Raw genomic sequence first — 14,754 nt, forward strand, 5'->3', positions numbered from 1 at the left:
TTGTTGTGGAGCCAAACTCAAGCGTTGTGCCTCATCTCAAAATCCCACGAAGGCTTCCTTGCCTCTTGACTGGTTTGTGGAACAAAAACACATGCTCTGCCCAAAAGCCTTTGCAGTCATACAGAGTCTTACAAGAGTCGCAAATGCCAATATTTTGCAGACACAACCAAGCAAAGAAATGGAAAGAGCTGCTATGACATGTCCATAGTGACCCAAACGCGGTTCCTCACATTTGATTTGCACCTCTCAACGTGTGTTTCTAGGCTTGTGGGATGTTTGGGTTATGTAGCCGACTGCTGTGCTTCCATCCATTGCCTTTTGTGCAAGAGCCGAAGCGTCGGAATTAACTTGGTGAAGTAATTACAAGGCCTTGATAAACCCTGACAGATGACTCCAAAGCGCCCCTGATGGTTTTTAAATGTTAGCTTTGCCTTAGGTGACCAGCATGCAAACAGCCGGTGATTCATACCATATAGCTTCCCAAGACAAGAGTCTTTTAAGGTAGTTCTTAGTTTATTGTGCTCAAATCAAAACTATGGGATGGAGAGAGCGTAGAAAAAGCAGGTGGCTGTCACCAGGTGTACAAGTTACACTTATCACTAGTCAGTGCTACACTTACAATGGTAATTTTTTGTGGGTTTTGGGGGCTCTGTGGCCATGTTCTAGAAGAGTTTATTCCTGACATTTCGCCAGCATCTGTGGCTGACATCTTCAGAGAATGCTGGCATGGAAGAGAGTGGAACAGTATATATACCCAACTCTCCTCCATGCCAGCATTCTCTGAAGATGCCAAAGCCACAGATGCTGCTGGCGAAACATCAGGAATAAACTCTTATAGAACATGGCCACAGAGCCCCCAAAACCCACATTAAACTATGGATGCTGGGCATGAAAGCCTTCGCTTTCACAATGGTAGGTTTTTTTGTGGGTTTTTCAAGCTCTGGGGCCATGTTCTGGAAGAGTTTATCCCTGACATTCCCATACTCTGGATTAAAAAGGAGGACACTGAAGAGAAATGGAGGACGTGACCAAAGAAAAGCTCCACACACTCAATGAAATATAAATTCATGCTTCCGAGTCATGCTCCAAAGGGAGGACACTGAGGGGAAATGGAGGATGTGACCAAAGAAAAGCTTGAAATATAAATTTATGCTAATGAATTGTGCTCCAGAGTGAGGGCACTGAAGGGAAATGGAGGACATGACCAAAGGGAAGCACCAAACACTCATATATGTGTAAATCCCTGCTTCTCAGTTATGCTCAAAAGGGAGGACATGAAGAAAAATGGAGGATGTGAGCAAAGAAATGCTCAAAACCTTCATGCAAATATCAACCCATGCTTCTTAGCCATACTCAAATGGGGGGCCATTGAAGAAAAATGGAGGACATGACCAAAGAAAAGCTCCAAATGTTCATAAAAGTGTAAATTCATGCTGCTTGGGCCTGCTCCAAAGGGAGGACACTGAAGAGAAAAGGAGGACAGGGCCAGAGAAAAACTCAAAATGTCAATGGATGCTTCTTAAAGCTATGCTCCAAAGGGAGGACACTGAGGGGAAATGGAGGACGTGACCAAAGAGAGACTCAAATGTGACTTCATGCTTCTGAGTCCTGCTCCAAAGGGAGGATAGTGAGGAAAATGGAGGACAGGACCAAAGAATAACTGAAACTGTGAGTGAATGCTTCTGAGTCCTGCTCCAAACCCTGAGGGGAAACGGAGGCCGTGTGGCGGAAGGCCTCCTGGGGCCGGAGAGGACAATGGAGGGCAAGTCCGGGAAAAGGAGGGCGGGCCTGGCTTAATCCCCCCTCAGGAGGGGCCTTTCTCCCGGGTTCAGCCAGAAGGGGGCGCGAGCGAGCCGGCGCCTCCTTTTCCCGCGCTTGGCGGGAGCAGTGCGGGAATGGGAGCCGGGGAAAGCCGGGCAGCAGCCGTTGCCGTTGCTGCTGCGCGCGCCAGCCGTCAAGGCGGCAGCGGCGGAGGAGGAGGAGGAGGAGGAGGGCCCAGAAGGCCTCAGCGCGGCGGCGGCTTCCCTCAGTCGCAGGAGCCGGGAGTCCGCCTCGCCGTGGCCCCTCAGCTCCATGGAGGAGCTTGGCCCAGAGTAGCCCTCCTCCGGCTGCCCTGGAGGGAGAAGGAGCCCAGGCTCCAGCGGGAGGCAGCCCAAGCCCCGGCTCGGAGGTGAGTTCGAATCCAGGGACAGACAGCCTCCAAAAGGGAAGGGAAGGGAAGCAGGGGAAGGCCAGAGAAGAGAACATATTGCACATCTAGGTACAACTAGGTACATATTGTAATGCAGGGGGCCCTTGGGATCCGCCGGGGTTTGCTTCCAGCCCCCCCCCCCTTGGAGACCAAAATCCGCGGATGCTCAAGTCCCATGAAATCTAATGGCATACTAAAATGATGTCTCTTATCGAATATGGCAAAACCAAAGTTTGCTACTAGGAATGTATCCCTTTTTGGATTATTTTTGAACCGTGGATGCTTGAATCTATAGATAAAAAATCCGTGGATAAGGAGGGCTGGCTGTATAAATATTGCCTAGAGACACAGCTTCATGTGTGTGTCTTTTGTGGAAGGATGGCATTTTAACTTTGTCAAGCCAGGAGGAGAGGCAGGGAAGAAATAAAATTATTATTATTATTATTATTATTAATTAATTAATTTTATCCCACCTTTCCCCCAAAGTGGGACTCAAGGCGGTGAACATATAGCTATATGTCAGATGATGGTCCATAACACGCCACAGAAGTCATCCGGTTTCAGACCACTTTAATGGCCCTATGGGCTTTGGTTCGGGACCCACAACAAACTACATGCCCCAGAATTCCCAAGCATGGAGCCAGGGCAGTTAAAGCCCTGTCATACCAGATTATTTCTGCAGTGCAGATGTGGCCACGGTGCCCCAAAAGGTTGACCTTCCTGCCCTGAGTTGGCTACTGAAAGCAGTGGATCAGCAGTGTGATGCAGCAGCTCAAAAGGCCAATGCAGTTCTAGGCTGCATCAGTATAGTGTCTAGATCAAGGGAAGTAATAGTGCCACTCTATTCTGTTTTGGTCAGGCCTCACCTGGAATACTGTGTCCTGTTCTGGGCACCACAATTCAAAAAGGACATTGAGAAACTGGAGCCATGTGTGCAAAGGAGGGCGACTAAAATGGTGAAGGGTCTTGAAACCATGAAGCCCTATGAGGAATGACTTAGGGAGCTGGGGATGTTTAGCCTGGAGAAAAGAAGGTTAAGAGGTGATATGATAGCCCTGTTTAAATACTTGAAGGGATGTCATATTGAGGAGGGAGCAAGCTTGTTTTCTGCTGCTCCAGAGAATAGGACCCAATGGAGCAACGGATGCAAGCTGCAGGAAAAGAGATTCCAGCTCAAGGAGGAACGTCCTGACAGTAAGAGCTATTTGACTGTGAAAGACGCTGCCTTGGAGTGTAGTGGAGTCTCCTTCTTTGAAAGCCTTTAAACAGAGGGTGGATGACCATCTCTTGGGGGTGCCATGGTTGTGAGTTCCTGCATGGCGGAATGGGGTTGGACTGGATGGCCCTTGGGGCTCTCTTTTAGCCCTATGGTTCTATGCTTCTTTGGAAATGTTCCAACAAAATGCTCTCTAGCCCTAAACCACATTGATTTCAATTTAATTGTCAGGAAAGATGGATGCCATATGTGAATACTGGACATGCAAGTCAAGTAAAAAACTTGCCCTGGTTTGTAGAAAGTTTCATTACCTCTCCAGAACTTGTTCACACTGCACATGCTTGTTGTGGGGCATGGCACGGGTTTTGTAATAGGTTTGATGGGACTCATAGGTCCATTGCTTCTCCCTTCTTTGCCCAGTCTGGAAGGTAGGAGGATGCTTGTCCATTGGTTCCTAAAAGGAGCAAGGAAAGCCTTGCCTGTTGAGGGAAAGGAAAGAACACCTTGCAGAAGTAATCCACTTTGAGACCGCTTGGACTGCCCTGGCTCAGTGCTAGGGAATCCTGGGAATGGTAGTTTATTGTAGCCCCAGAGCTCTCTGATGGAGAAAGCTCAATGTCTCCCAAAACTACAGTTCACAGATTTCCCTAGCATTGAGCCAGGGCAGCTAAAGTGGTCTCAAACTGGATTATTTCTGCGGTGTGTTTTGGACCACAGTCTCACATTCAGAGGATGCCAGGTTGGGAGAATCTGCTTTGTGCCAGGTCAGGTCACCTGCCTGTGCCAGAGTTGATATTCTGTCTGGCAGCCAGTTCCCATCAGAGGTTTTGCCATCACTTGCTGTCTGTCCCTTTCTTTTAAATGGAGTTTTGGCAGCAGGGTTTTAACTTGGGACCTACTCTTTCCAGTGTTGACGCTTTCCCACTAAATTAGGAGTCCCTCTCCCTAGGGTTTGGATAAAGCACTTCGGATCGAATGAGAGGTTGGAAAAGTTTCTCCAGTGGTCATGCTGGCGGGAGATTCTGGGAGCTGTAGTCCAACCCCCCCCCCAACATTTCCAAGCTCAGGAGAAAACTGATGCATGTCCAGTCATACCACCCGATGGAGTTGCTTCTGGTGTTTGGATGTTGTTTTGTGGACGGGTGATGCTTGTGAGAGAGTGGGCTCCAGGCTCTCCAAGCTGCTTCACACATACATTGCTTGTGGATTCTTTTGTTCTCTGTACCATTGGTTGTGTGAGTGGGGGTGAAAAGAGGGAAGGGAGTTGAAGGAAGGAGTGGCTGTATGGTTTGGCCAGGTGAAGCAGTCCCCATGTGGGCAGCAGAATTTGGGTATCATGAAAGGTAAGCAAATGGTTAGTCATTGTTACTAATACATTGTCACACAATAAACGTTTCAACCATCAAGTCAGAATATGGGCTTGTGTCAAGCAGCAGAGCTGAGCTGCAGGGACCTAGAGTTATAGCCATAGTGTAAACCACATTCCCATTCACTAGATTAAGGAGTGGGATGGGTGAGCTGAGATGCCATGAAAGGCTAATGTTGCCGGATGAAATGACCATCAACAGATAGTCATCAAGAGTGCAGGGTGGCAGAAGATGTGAAATACAGCGGGAGTTGATACTGAATCCCTCTGCAAATTGCTCGCTTTATGTTTTGGGCCGTTGAGACATGGGGCTTCCATCACGGGAAGATCACCCTACCAAGGGAGAGAGGGTTTCGCTTGGAGAGAATTTACATGACAGCATGCGACTCTCCTGAATCTGCTTCAGTTTATTTTTCACCCAGGTCAGTCCCCTGGCATGCCTCACTACTGTTTTGAGACTGACTCCAAAATGACTTACAAGCCATATGCAAGTGTCAAATTGGAGTAAGGGGGCATCCCAGCAGTATGCATGTGGGTGGCATATCTAGCATTCTCTTGGCTTCATGAATCAGGATGAGCTGCGACCCTGGATTATTATGTTTTAGATGTGCACATGTGCTTTTCCAGGAGATACTTTGATTTATCATACTTATATATGCACCTATGTGGAAATTTGAATATCTTGTCAAATTGTTCATTTGTACTGTGTTTATTTCTATTTCAAATGCCAACTTATCTTCACTTTATTTGCACATACCACTCTGCATTATCTCTGATTTACACAGTACAACCCTGTATGTAGCTACATGGGATTATGTCCCATTGATCGCAGTGGCACTTACTCCCAGGTGAAGGCGTTCACTCAGGCCTCCTTTTGCTTTGGTGAGAAAAAGGAAGGAGTCTGGATTTTCTCCCAGCAGCTGAATAATATGAGGAGGCTTGCTCAGATTCCATGGGCACCCACCCCTCAAATACTGGATTTGTGAAGTGGCCACAGTGAAGACTTCCCAGAGGTTCACAAAATGTAATGGAAGGCTCAGGATCTGACTTTCTGGAAGCAATCGTAATGGCAAAGCATCTCCCTCCAGCCAGCCAGTCCCTAGTCCTCTTGGTTCACATCAAAGCAAGGGAAGAATCCCGAACTAGGCGAGCAACTCAGAAGAACACTTCGAACTTGAAGAGTCGAAAGCTTTCCACATCATCCTTCCAGCGACCTTCTTGGGTCAGTCGGTTTTACCTCAGGCTGCAGCGGTTAGTCAATTAGAAGGCAACATCAATCTATTAGCATCTATTAAAATGCTAGCAAGGTGCTTCTGGCTCTGCAGACGGCCTGGACATCTGTAGTTGCGTTATTATTTTGAAGGCAAGTATTTTTGAAGCCTGCAGATAAGCAAGAGCTGGCTGAGAAGAGCCATGCTCTCCTGCGTTAGAAGGTTGAATGGGTTTTTTTAGCATGGTGTTTCCTGCTGACACCAAACATGAGCTTCCTCCTTTAGGGATGGTTTTTTTTTCTCTGTGCAAGTTTAGGATGCATCTACACTGGAGAAATAACCCAGTTTGGCACTGTTTTAACTTTTTCTGGCTCAAGGTGATGGAATTCTGGGAGTTGGAGTTTGTTGTGGGACCCAGAGCGGAGCTCTGCTCCACTGTGGGCCCACAACAAACTCCAACTCCCAGAATTCCATCGCCTTGAGCCAGGACAGTTAAAGCGGTACCAAACCAGGTTATTTCTCCAGTGTGGATGCATCCTAAGTTGATTAAGAGGTTGACCAACTCAAATTCATATAAGTAGTTTATTCTTTACATTCAAGCGCATCATTCTTTACATTATGAGAAGGTAATGATGATGTGTCCAGCCACATTTTCTCGTTGTTTTCCAAACTTGTGCTCTCTTTTGTCAGCTCCCTTTCGTATTAACATGACAGAAATGAAGGAAGCGGTTGCAGGCAGGCGCAGATCCATGTGTTGCTAAGAGACTGTTCCTCTCCAGGTTGCAGGCTACTCATTCTTGTATTCATGGCAATTCTGGGCCCACTTCAGTGCCTCCTCTTAGGACAATGGGTAACCTTTCAGAACCATGTGCTGCCTCTTTGAAATCGCCTTGGCGCACAGATTTTTCTGGCAGCGAGAGAGACTAAGCACTGTCTTATTAGTGCTGACAGCTGGTCGGGCATGGAAGTACTTCTGGGACCGTTTTAAATTTCAGAAACGGACTGGGCTGAATAAACATAGGCCTGAATCCCAAATTCAGTCACGATGTTTCTTAGGTGCCTTTAGTCCAGTTCTCCTTTCTCTCTCTATTTCTTTTTCTTGTTCAAAGATGAGGGCTTTTATGAGGATAAACTATCAAGTACACCACACTGAGCTCTTTAAAAGAAAAGGGAGCAATACCAATGTGGGAGAAGAAATTTGTTTTATCATTTATCTCCTGTGTGTGTCCGCCAACTTCTGCAATAATTTTCTTTCCTTTGCTTATGGTTTTATGTTATATGCCTGTCTCTGAGAAAACATTTGTCTTTCCTATAAGTTTAAAAATGTATGTCTACATATATGTCTACATGTATGTCCTCCCATCTCGGGTTGTCATAGGGGAATATATACTTAAGTTATTTTGTCTTATAATTTATTTCAAGCTTGTCTTTTGTCTGAATAGATGCTCAGGTCAACCCACCAAAGGTAAAATACAAATGCAACATTCATTGATAGTGCAATCAAATATAACATACAATGCATGTTAAAAATTTATGCTATGTGGAAGCATTTTAAAAAATGCCAGGATGTAATGTATGCTGTTCCAGTGGATTGTGGGACAAGGCATTCACTAAGTGTCTAGGTCCACTCTTGCCTTCACATTAGCACTCAATATATAAGTAGGTTGTAAACAAAACTCTCTTAATTAATTCTTAATAAATGCATCTAGATTGGCATTTTGTTAGTGACATATGCATGCTAAGTCATGCTATGCATTTGGGGTGTTGTGGTGCACTATTTCTACTGATAGTGGAGGAGATGAAGTTGCACATCCAGTTAACATTGTGCATTGTGGTTGGGAATTGAAGTTGTGTGTTGAAGTTGTGCATGGCACATTGCAGTCGTGCATTCTGGTTGCAAATTGCACAGTAGCACTGAGTCATTGTCTTGTGTTGTGCAATGTTACTGTTTTGCATGTGTAATGCTGACCCAGTGTATCTCCACATGTGGATATTTATATTATGCTGAGGGGATGTTTGGGATTGCAGCCCTAGTAGCATAATTTAGAAATACGGAGCTAAATCTTATATCAACTAGGGATTTGTACAACCCCAGGGCTAAAAACGGTTGGCTGTTCTATATCAGACAGCCAGCATGGTGTAGGACTAGGACACTGGGTGACCTTGGGCAAGAAGTCACACTCTCTCAGCCTCAGGGGTAGGCAATGGCAAACCACCTCTGAACAAATCTTGCCAAGAAAACTCCATGAGAACCTTAGAGAAATTGGAAACGACTTGGAAGGCACATAGCAGCAGCATAAGACAACATACAGAAAGGGGGAGAAAGGAATTGCAAACAGTGAGATAAAAGTCAAATACAGTTGTAATCAAGACAGCAGCATGAGAGTCACATAAAATAACTGGGTCAGTTTAAAAAATATGTCTGCACAGCAGGAGGTTACGATGGATTAAAAGCAGTGTGAGGAAAGACAGTTTTACTGTCCTCCTCTGTTTTATCTATGTTAGATGCAAGACAGTGTCCAAAGCTACCTACTGAGCTTTGTGACTCAGTGGAGATTTGAACCCCGGTCTGTGCAGTCCATGTCTGACACCCTTAGTGGCTTTTTTAATTTCTCTTTAAGGAATGTGAAATTGTTATTGTTGCAGGCTGGTTCTGCTCCGTAAATCACTAAGGATATGGTGAAGGTTGGCTGCCTCCTTTCCCTCCAGGAGCATTAGAAGAGGAGCCTATGGCTTCTAGGGAACTACCCACATTACCACACTACACTCTTATGGAGCTGCTCTTCCACTTTAACTGCTCTGGCTGCCTCCTGTTGCATTCTGGGATTTCCAGTTTAAGGAGGGACATTTAGAAATCTTGAGTTCTTAGGCCTCATTCAACTACAAGCCTCAGAAGGCAGCCAGAGCAGTCAAAGGGGAATAGCAGCGCTATAAGAGGGTAGTGTGGTAAGAAAATAAAAATCTGTTTATGCCGCTGAGCATATAGCCAAAAATCCACCTATACGCTCATTCACACACATCATAGAATCATAAAATCATAGTGTTGCAAGAGACCACAAAGGCCACATATCGGATTATGGCCTACAATTGATTGCCTGAATGTGGACCAGCATCGAAAAGCACTTGGCTTTGAAAAGAAGTGAAAGCTCTTGTGTTTGATATAAGAAGATTTGTTGACAACTGTATGCTGCCATTCTAACATTGCAAGAGCCACCAACACAAGCCATTTGAATCGTCATTTCAGCTCAGGCTGTGTTATCTAACTGATGTTATTGGATTGCTGTTTCCATCATCCATGCTGGCAAGGACTGATGGGATTTGTAATCAATTGACATCTGTTGCCCATGTCTGTTTTAGCTCTTGCTCTCTGGAGCTGAGGGCTACAGCCTGTTTGGAACGCTAGCACCTGGCTTTGACCAGCACAGAATCAGAATGGAGCATGCCCCTGAGCATGTGCAGGGTGTATTTTCTTAACCTATAAGTCACCACAGCTTGAAACTGGACAGGTATGCACCGTGGCACACTTATGCAACAGAAAGATTAGGAAATGTGCCAAAGGCGAGATGAAAAGGGTGGGGTTCAAATAAACAGTCTAAGCCACACTGGGGTTGAAATTTGTTAACGTTCCTTGCTTTAGACAACTACCGAATTGGGAGTCCCGCTTTCTTGTTTAGGTTCCACTAATTACATTGAAGATTTCCTAACTAACTTTTTAATTAAATGCCCAGCTGACTCTGCCTTTAATGCCAGTATGTGTGCAAGGCTGTCTTCGGGAATATAAATGTCTTTTAATCCTCATGTTGTTCCCTTAATGGTCCTTAGTTGCCGCAACGGCCTCTTTGGCACCTTGGAACAGCTGTTTGTTCTCTTCTTCCTCTTTGTTTGTGGTTGGTTTTTCTTCCTCTACCTGAGTTTGAGAATTCAGAATTGTGTTGTAAACAGCGCTTTCCTAGCGAAACCCCAAGTCAGGAACACATGCTGCTGTATTTACAGGAAACACTGGGGGTTTATTACCCAAAGGACAGGCATCTTATGGGTGGCAATTTAAAGGCCCAGGATGTGTTGAAATGTGTCTGAATATAAATGGATCAGCATTATGCTGTAGTTCTTAATATTTGTTTATAAGACGTTTATTTTCTTTCTGCTTTGAGCCATATACAGAACATTGCAATATGAGAGATAATAATTCCGATATGTGTATGATTTAATATTTCTTCTATGCTGGCTTCTGCTTTTCTCAGTGAAGATTACAGATTAGAAAAACTTCTGGTACTTTTTTTTTGGGGGGGGGGTCTTTCGGTAGGTTACATACAGCAAAATAAATGCCCCCCCCAAAATAAACCAAATTAACAAAACACTCACATTGCATTGATAGCTTTATTGTGCGTATATGTGCCTTCAAGTCACCTGTCGATTTTTGGCAACCCCAAGAATTTCATAGGGTTTTTTAAGGCAAGGAGTCTTTGGAGGTGCTTTTGCCAGTTCCTTCCTCTGAAATATAGCCTATAGAGCTAGTAGTCATTGGCAGTCTCCCATCCAAGTGTTTACCAGAACTGACCCTGCTTAGCTTCCAAGATCAGATGGGATCCAGTGCCTTTACGGTATTTAGGCTGCCTTTATTAGGCCAACCAAAAGGAGCAAATTACATTATGCAAGCTGTCAAAGCTCACAGGCTTCTTCATCAGGCATGGATGTTAAAGGTCCTTTTAGGGGGAGAAATGGGACGAGGGGGAGATCTTTGTGAGAAGCAGCTTGTGCACTATCATTTGGTTGACCTGGTACCTTGGGCAAGTCACATACTCTCAATGGCGAATCTCCTTTGAACAAATCTTGCCAAGAAAACCCCATGATAGGTCTGCCTTAGAGTCACCATAAATCAGAAACATCTTGAAGGCGCACAACACACACACATCTTATGAGTGGCCTTGGGTCCTGTACTGAGAGAAAGGTGGGAATGTAAAAAATAAATATTATGTTGTTGTCATGTGTGCCTTCAAATTGTTTCCAACTTCTGGTGACTCTATCATGGGGTTTTCTTGGCAAGATGTGTTCACTGGAGGTTTGCCATTGCCTTTCCCTGAGGCTGAGAGGATGTGACTTCCCCAAGAGCTCACCAAGTGGGTTTCCATGGCTGAGTGGGGATTTGAACCCTGGCCTCCAACACCAAAACCACTATGCTACACTGGCTCTCATAGATATTTTGTTACTATTTCAACTTATTTTTGTTTGTTTTCACATGTCATGATTTTATGTCAGCTTTAAAAAAGCCCATAATAGGTTTGCCTTAGAGTCGCCATGTCAGAAATTACTATAAACACAACCAAAATGATGGCACTGGAGGCAGCCCCTAGCGATGTCATTCAACACGCTGTCTTAAGCATCAAGCACAGGTGCTCAGAGTATGCCATTCAAATAAAAAAACACGAAGGTTAACAAATGAAGAAAATATTTATACACACATCTATCAAGGCAGAGGTCTCGCCCTGAGATTCCTTCCCCTGCAGACTGGAGAAGGAAGGCCAGGCCCTGAAATCTGACAACCTTATCTAGCATGCAAACACGCCAGAGAAATTGATTTAGATCAACTGATCTTTCTTTAATTGCACCATAGCCCTACCACTTTGTCAGAGACAACATTGCTGATTTTCACCAAAACATAGGCTCTAAGTTTCTGCCTCCGTTTTGTCCATATCTCCTCTGAGAGCAAATAAATTTGCAGGTGTTTCTGTGTTGAGCGTGGCCATTAAGGTTTCCAAACTCTGGATCTGTTTGCATTCAGTGCAGCGTTGTGGCTGGATTTCTGGTTTCCTGTAGAGGTTAAGGTGGCCCTTTATCCCACTTAAAAAGAGGACAGATCGAACTCTTACAGTTGTCTCTTTCAATGCTGGGCAAATGCGCAGGAGAGGTGGAGGGCAAATTTTTATTCATAGGAGCCACGCCACCCAGTTTTCTGCCCTATAGCATCTGGAAAAAGAGAACTATGGTCACAACATTTTCAATTTTATTTTGGGTTCTGTTTCTCACAGCATGTTTCTGTGTGTTCACCAAGGCTGTGCATCTAACAGCCCAAACGTTTACTGTGATTTTGGGGGCCATCTGGTATGTGGGAGTTCTCCGTTGTTTCCTAATTTTAGGCCAATGGCAACTGCCTGGGGAGCGGGGAACGGAGCAGAGCGGGGGGACGGATTTAGTAGTCATCTGCAAAGAAATTCTTGGGAAAAGAAGTTGTGCGGGAAGCGGCATTGCTTAGGTCAGGAAGGAGCTCTTCAGCCATCTTGTCACTATTAGAGGCATCTAAAGCATGGGACCATTAGTGTTTCACTAAGTTAAGAGGGGAAGCTTTACTTTCTCTCATCCTTCAAGGCGTTATGTGTTGCTGAAATCCCCCTTTTTTTCTTTTCGTTAGCATGGTTTTTGGTTTACTTTCATGACCAGCTTTAATTCTGGATAACAATTGCAGGCCTCAGGCAGCAAGCCCCGAGGGTCAAAGACCAGTTGCGTGCCCCTATGAAGCTAGATTGCTCCCACCCTCTGAGACATTGTCCCATTGCCAATGTTAAAGTGAGGTTCATGTGCCAAGTAGGTTGGCTTCTATACTTGCGTTGGGGAGACGGAGGGGAGGAGAACCGGGAGTTCAGGGGTGCCATCTTATTCTTCACTGGAGGCAGCAAAACGTCTTGGCCTAAACTTTCTTGACCATCTGTTTTCAAGTGTAAGCACCTTGGAATTTGGTGCCTGTGTTGTAAGGCACCGGGGAGCCTTATGGTGTGGCAAAGAAAAATTAGCTTGCAACATCTTCTGCTCTGATTATGCTGAAGGAAGAAGCGAATAATGGCCAATGTTTATACTTACCAAGGGAGAACATCTATGTTTCTTGGACACCGTTGCCTTGGGTGTATGAGTTCTTTTTTCCCCTTTTTTTATGCCTACAAGCTGGTTAAGGCAGTACTTCTTTGTTCACTTGCTTGAAGTTAGTCTCATCAAATACACTGGGAGTTAGTTTTGGATTATTGGGGTTATTTGCCTGTGTAAACCTTCTTCCATTCTGAAGTCGAAGGCTTTCATGGCTGGCATCCATAGTTTTTTGTGGGTTTTTCGGGCTATGTGGCCATGTTCTAGAAGATTTTCTTCCTGACGTTTCACCAGCATCTATGGCTGGCATCTTCAGCACAGGCCCAAGATGCCAGCCACAGATGCTGGCAAAACATCAGGAAGAAAATCTTCTAGAACATGGCCACATAGCCCGAAAAACCCACAAAAAAGTCTTCCATTCCATACAAAGTGACTGCTATAAGTTACATACTGGGACCTTTTCGTTGTTCCCTACTCCTTTTATATATTTATTTTATTTTGTTATAGTTTAATGAGGAATGTTGATAAACTCCAAAGCTTACTAATCCCTTTGTGAATGTTTAGCTAGTCCTAGTACCCACTGGCATAGCTGTCATTGGAATGGGAGGGCCAGTGCCTACTGCCACCTGCTTTGCCCTCCTCTGTCCTACCTTCCTACATCATCTTTGGGGTGAAAGGAAAGAGTCAGCCTACATGCTAAACCGAAGCAGCATTTGTATTTAAGAAGCTTTGTCCCCTGGCAGTTGACCTTCCCATGCCACCCTGCCACCTCTGCAAAATGAAAGACACTTGGATGGGACATGTTTTCATAGGAAGCAACGTTATACCAAACCAGGGTAGATCTGAGGAACAGCACCCTAGAGTTTCAAATGTATTGATTGATTGGTTTAATTTACACCCTGCATTTCTCCTGACATGGGACCCAAGATGGCTTACATGGGTACATTTAAAAAGTACGCCATTTCATGCAAAAGTTTTTTAATATTAAATAAACAGTTCTATTAAAAACACTAAATTACAACAGCTGACAACACATTCAAACATAGTAAAAAGAGAAAAGCATAATGCACCCTGTTAAAGAGATCATTGTGCCATAGTAACTTAAATGCCAAAGGCCTGCTTAAAGAGAAAGCTTGGCAGAAAGAAAGTAGGCAGGAGGCCAACCAAGTTGGTAGCGTAAGCTTTTGTAGGCTTCAGTCTGCTTCCTCAGATGCATGGAGTGAAGGGTCCAGAACAGACCTTTCTAAGTGGACTATGTGTATGAATAGCAATAGAAATGCATAACTAGTGGGTATATTGATGGAGTGATGGACACACACACACACACACACCCGGCACGGATACCAAAATCCGTGGGACCTCAAGTCCCATTGTCCCTAATGGTGACAAGTCTGCAGATACCGAGGTCCCACTGTGTATAGGAGCATAGGACTCTACCAATACAGGACTAAATCAGAAAATTAAGTAGCAAAATAGAGTTAAGATTTTATGGTCACTCGCTTAAATAATAATTGTTCTTTAAAAAGGCTCTTTTAAAGCAAGTTGCTTTCAGTTATGTTAACTGAAATATTTGTTTCTGAATGGCATTTCTTGCACTATAAAATAAAGTGATGAAAAAGAAGCAACTGATGCTGGATACTGGTCTAATAATGAACAAATGCCAACAAACTGTTAAAGTTAAAATGTTTAAGTTGAAGCAGTCATTGATGCCCCAGTAAGAGGGTCGGAAAATAGTAATAATTGCCAGAGTTTTAAAAAAAGAGCAACGAATAATAATAATAAAAAAGGAGGTTTTTTAAAAGTCATTTGTTTTAAACTAAGGTTTAAATTGGCCGACCCTGTGTGTAACATTGTATAACAGGCAGCCCTGGGAACTGTCCACCGCTCGAGGCACTGGAAAGCTGTAAAATGATATGTT

The 14,754-nt window shown here is 44.5% G+C and overlaps 1 protein-coding gene across 5 annotated transcripts in view; it reads left to right on the top strand.

Annotated features, from left to right (window-relative positions):
* Positions 1 to 2,001: 2,001 nt before the first annotated feature.
* Positions 2,002 to 14,754, top strand: part of LOC149281142 (membrane-associated phosphatidylinositol transfer protein 2-like) — a 124,267-nt gene continuing 111,514 nt past the window's right edge. For all 5 annotated transcript variants that reach the window (XM_089499712.1, XM_089499715.1, XM_089499714.1 and 2 more), the window contains exon 1: positions 2,002 to 2,170. The gene's annotated coding sequence lies outside the window, so the exon portion shown is untranslated. The remainder of the gene's footprint in view (positions 2,171 to 14,754) is intronic.

Source organism: Sceloporus occidentalis, unplaced genomic scaffold (assembly GCF_023333645.1).
Source record: "Sceloporus occidentalis isolate IW3139 unplaced genomic scaffold, rSceOcc1.0.p SCAF_138, whole genome shotgun sequence".
NCBI lineage: Eukaryota > Metazoa > Chordata > Lepidosauria > Squamata > Phrynosomatidae > Sceloporus > Sceloporus occidentalis.